This window comes from Phoca vitulina, unplaced genomic scaffold (genome assembly GCF_004348235.1).
Source record: "Phoca vitulina isolate PV1807 unplaced genomic scaffold, GSC_HSeal_1.0 scaffold37, whole genome shotgun sequence".
Taxonomy (NCBI): domain Eukaryota; kingdom Metazoa; phylum Chordata; class Mammalia; order Carnivora; family Phocidae; genus Phoca; species Phoca vitulina.
In genome coordinates, this window is record NW_022589740.1 from 19026176 (window position 1) to 19031715 (window position 5540).

The window sequence follows — 5540 nt, forward strand, 5'->3', positions numbered from 1 at the left end:
TAAACGTTATCTCATTCAATCCTCATAATTGTCCTGAAATGTAGGTGTAATTATCACCATTTTACAGATGAAGAGTCTGAACGTCTGTGGCTTTCCCAAGGGGAGAGGGTCCATGTTTTATCTGTAATAGAGTTTAGGACTCTATTTCTAATCCTGGTGCCCTTTCTCCATGGGCAAATCTGATTGGGAGGACTAGTTCGAAAACCATTTTAAATGCAAGAAGCATATTTAGCAGATGTCACTGCTCTCCCATGAAGAGAGGAGTGAAGTGCGTGGAGTACATTTGTATTTTTTCACTCCATGAGGTCAGCTCACCAGAGGTGAAGCTTGCCTGCAGATGCATAACAATGTTTTAAGATGATGAGCAAGAAAACCCTGCTGTTCTGGAGCAGAGATCCCTGGAGACGAGGCTCAAAGAGCAATGAGAAGAGAATAAGTGAACCAAGAAGGCTCCAGAGTGAAGATGAGCACTAGAGCCAGGCATGTGGAGAGCAGCAGAGTGGCCTGGACAGGACTCAGGGGCCATTTGAGAACTGATTTCATGCAGCCTTAAATGAGATTGAGAAGCAAGAGTAGCCCTTCCCCCAAGGATCTGTGGAAGTTCCAGTTTTACTGAGATAATTGAAATGTCTGATGTTTCCTTTGCCACTTAAAATTTTGGGATGCACTGTCCCCTCCCCTCAGCCTTCCCCTCTTGCCCTCTGTCTTACTCAGGAGCTGCTTGTAGACACTCTAGAGTTTTTCAATATATTTATGATACTTTGTATTCTTGCAACTTCTTTTTTTTTTTTTTAATTTTACCTCTTGTTTTATTGTCAATTTTAGTTGCTCTTTTTTATTTTTTTTATTTTTTTTTAATTTTTTTATTGTTATGTTAATCCCCATACATTACATCATTAGTTTTAGATATAGTGTTCCATGATTCATTGTTTGTGCATAACACCCAGTGCTCCATGCAGAACGTGCCCTCCTCAATACCCATCACCAGGCTAACCCATCCTCCCACCCCCCTCCCCTCTAGAACCCTCAGTTTGTTTCTCAGAGTTCATCGTCTCTCATGGTTCCTCTCCCCCTCCGATTTCCCCCCCTTCATTCTTCCCCTCCTGCTACATTCTTCTTCTTTTTTTCTTTCTTAACATATATTGCATTATTTGTTTCAGAGGTACAGATCTGAGATTCAACAGTCTTGCACAATTCACAGCGCTTACCAGAACACATACCCTCCCCAGTGTCCATCACCCAGTCACCCCATCCCTCCCACACCACCCCCCACTCCAGCAACCCTCAGTTTGTTTCCTGAGATTAAGAATTCCTCATATCAGTGAGGTCATATGATACATGTCTTTCTCTGATTGACTTATTTCGCTCAGCATAATACCTTCCAGTTCCATCCACGTCGTTGCAAATGGCAAGATCTCATTCCTTTTGATGGCTGCATAATATTCCATTGTATATATATACAACTTCTTTTTTTTTAAAGATTTTATTTATTTATTTGAGAGAGAGAGAGCACACACAAGCAGGTGTAGGGGCAGAAGGAGAGGGGGCAACAGACTCCCCCCCTGAGCAGGGAGCCCAACTTGGGGCTCCATCTCAGGACCCTGGGATTATGACCTGCGCAGAAGGCAGACGCTCAACCAACTGAGCCACCCAGGTGCCCCTATTCTTGCAACTTCTTTGTCCCATTCCCAGGACACTAGGGAAGAAGCATTAGAGAAAAAGCACTAGCGTAGGAAAAATACACTAGTTCATGCAAAGTGTTAATTGCCAACAATGGCTTTATCTGCTGGCCAGCCAGGGGTTTCTACAAATTCCCAGGTTTCCTTGTGACCTAGTGTCTTAACCGAAATGAATGATGCTTTGATGGAGACCAGCCCTGGCTGTCATTACCAGAATATGTCCATTCCCAATTTTCACACGAGTGAGGTTGACTTCTGGTTTATGTAGCTTCTGGCTCAGTAAGAACTAAATGAGTAAAGAGAAAGTTCTCTGGAAAGCATGTGAAGCATCATGCAGGAAAATATTGATGGAGTCGGGAATACTAATTTATTGAGCATCCACAATGAGCCAGGTACTCAATTGATCACCTCCCTGTACACATTCCATAGTCCTTTCGTTTTATATTTTGGTCTTTTCTCCCCCTTATTAAAGATACATGTGCAAGGGAGAATATGGCTCTCAGGACTCCTGCAACATGACTCGGGGTTCCGGAAAGTGGAAGACTTCAAGATTTCTCTCCTGAGATGAGAAGTAAACAGCTGAGGGAGATAGGTAACAAAGCTTCCTTATAATGTTTGCAATTATATATATATTTTTTATTGAACATAGCCCTTAGATTAAGATTAACAACAGTGACAGCATAGCCCATTCACACATGACTAGAACGGTTTTAAGTCCTCTACTTATATAAGCCCATTTAACTGTGATAGCATCCCTGTGAGATACATATTATTTTACAAATGAAGACATTGATATAGAGAGGTTAAGTGACTGTCTCCACTATGTGTAACTGTTAAGTGGTGAAACCAGGTTTCATGCATAGTGAAGTCCTGGAGAATCCACATTTTTAACCACTACACAAATATCAAAGGTCTGAAGCAAGTTAGATGCACATTGTGACAAGAGAGTCATATATACAGAGTGGGAAATTACCAAGAGGTCACATCAATAGAATTCAGTTGTGGTTCAAGTTCTGTGAATCAGTAGCTATGTGACCTTGGGTGCTTCCTGCTCTGAGCCTCAGTCTCCTCATTTGTCAAATGAACAAAAATATAAGTCATTTCCTGTATTGCTTCATATTTATAGTCTAATTATTCTTGTCTCTATTCTTTCTCTGCCTTGGAAGTACATTAGGGATTCTGAGTAGTATACCCTATACTGCAGAATAAAATTTGGAAAAAATGGAAAGCATGGAATATTTTTTTTTTTTAAGTAGGCTCCACACCCAGCATGGAGCCCAATGCAGGACTTGAGCTCATGACTGAAATCAAGACCTGAGCTGAGATCAAGAGTCAGATGCTCAACTGACTGAGCCACCCAGGCACCCCTGGAATATTTTCAAATATAATAAAATATGCTTTGTCATCATCATCATATTAATTTGCCTTTATCGTTATTGGAGTAATTAGAGAATAATTGCACACACAGAAAGTAAAATGCAAGACAATGAGAAGTTGGGATGCTTTCAGCTGTGTCAGAAAACTAAACTCAGTAAGGACATGTTTTGGCTCATGTAACTGGGAATCAAAGAAAGGAGGAACTTCTAGAATGTACTCTATGTCATACCTAATAGAATATCTTTGCTTAGGCCACAACTGGTCACACTGGATCTTAAGATGGAGAGGACCACACCTGCTAGTTTTCAGGTGGGACTGGCCACGCCAGAAAGACCAACCATGTGACTTAGGGTGGAGACTTTGTGTGACTGGGTTTCAGTTGACTTAGAGATTGAGTTTAACCGCATAGTCATGCCTATGTCACGAAGCCTTCCCCGCCTCCCAAATCTAAACACTGGTGCTTAGGCACACTTCTTTGCCTGGCAATGCTCCATGCATATTGTCATGCATCAATACTGGGAGGGCAATGTGTTCTGAGGAGTAGCACCCAATCACTTGCGTTTCTTTTCTCGGTATAACCAAAGCCGAGTCTCAGGCATCCCCACTCCCAACTGATAGACTTCTGGTTCCTGGGAAGGTAGAATAGGACAGTAGAAAATGCTTGAGTTTTGGAAACAAACATTTGCAATTGAACACTGATCCTGTCACTTAGTAACAGAATGTATTTGGAAAGTCATGTAATCAATCTCCCTAAGGTTGATTTTTTTTTTTTTTTTTTAAATCTCTGAAGAATACAAAATGGGATCTCTTGCAGGGTGATTGAAAAGATTTTGGAGCTTTGCGCAGTGGCAGTATCGTAGCCAATGAGGTTTATCCGAGGCGCAATTATTGCTAATTGAAAAGATTTTGGGATAATGAATATGTCTAACATATAGTAAGCACTTATTTTTTATTTATTTATTTTTTTTAGAGGGGGAAAAGAAGAGGGGAGGGGCTGAAGGAGAGGGACAGAGAGAATCTTAAACCAACATGGGGCTCTGTCTCACAACCCGGAGATCATGACCTGAGCTGAAATCAAGAGTCAGACTCTTAACCAACTGAGCCACCCAGGCGCCCCAGTAAGCACTTATTTTAATTAATATATTTTTGATATTATTCTTAGGATACAGATATTTGAGGGGATTGAAATGAGGTCAGGGTTCATGGGAACTTGGTGCTCAGAAAAACTCAAAATATCTGGAACTATTACTAGATTTAGTCTACTGAAATTCTGAATCAAATAGGCTTGTTTTAATTCATCTATTGGCAACTAGAATATGTTTTTGAGTAATTCTTTCATTAATGATACATAGTGGCATATTGTCTGATCTCTTGCATATTTATAACCTTTCCTCTTGTTTCTTTTAGATTTGATCAAAAACTTGAGTTGAAGTCACTGTTTTTCAAAATGTGGTAGTCTTTGTGGTCATTGTTTCATTTAGCATTACAAAGAAGGCAAATGTCTGTCTGATTTCCGTTCCTTTGTATGTGTGTGAGTGTGTGTTGTTGCTTTAATTCTATGTATCTGTGCCCACACCTGTCGGAATGTCTGAGGGATATTTTACTTATTTTTATTTAATTTAATTTTGTTTTTATCACAAATATGCAGCTTTTAGTGCCTAACATCTCACATTCTGGTAAGCATTCTAGAGTTTTCTTTTTTCCCCTAGTTTTATTGAGAGGTAATTGACATACAGTACTAAGTTTAAGGTGTGTGGCATAATGACTTGACTTACATAAACTGTGAAATGATTACCACAATAAGTTTAGTTAACAGAGGGATATTTTTAATGGAAAAAAATTGTTGATATATGTCTAGGTGTTAGTTTCTTTTCATTACATTTTCTTTTTTTTTTTTTTGCAAAGTATTTCAATCTTCAAAATCAACTTTTCAGGTAAAAAAATTTCTATTATTCCTTTAATCATTGCTTCAGTGATGTCTCTGTATTTTATTCTTTTTAGATTTCCTTTACAACTTTATCAAATCCCCATACCTTTGTCTTCCATGTCCTTAACTTTCTGTAACCACTGAAAACTTTTTATCCACTTTCCCTGAGTGTGGGGGTTATTTCTAGTTGGTCTACTACTTTACAAATTAGAATTTCTTAAGTAACTAACTTGTTAGACAGCCTCTACTAATTTCATTACATTTTTTATTTGTGCTTTTTAGCTCCATATCTGATATGGCTTGATAGAAACAGGTTCTGGTGACTTCTATTGTAAACACATAATATAGATGTTGTAAAGCCCTTCTTTGTTCCTTGTAGTAAATTTATTATTTTATAGGAAGACATTTGCTCTGAATTCCCATGGTGATCCCTTTCTTTTAAACTATTATATCTTTTTTATGTCTTGTACTTTTATTCTTAGTTGTTCCCTTTTGCAAAGGAATAGTTAGGCTTGTCAGGGATTGGGAAATGAGAAGCATTCTATCAGACATGGGCA

General features: G+C 38.9%; 1 non-coding gene across 1 annotated transcript; it reads left to right on the plus strand.

Moving 5' to 3' along the window:
- Positions 1 to 3890: 3890 nt before the first annotated feature.
- Positions 3891 to 4030, plus strand: LOC116646762. The gene has a single exon (XR_004302205.1). It is a non-coding gene; the product is annotated as a U4 spliceosomal RNA (small nuclear RNA).
- Positions 4031 to 5540: the final 1510 nt, after the last annotated feature.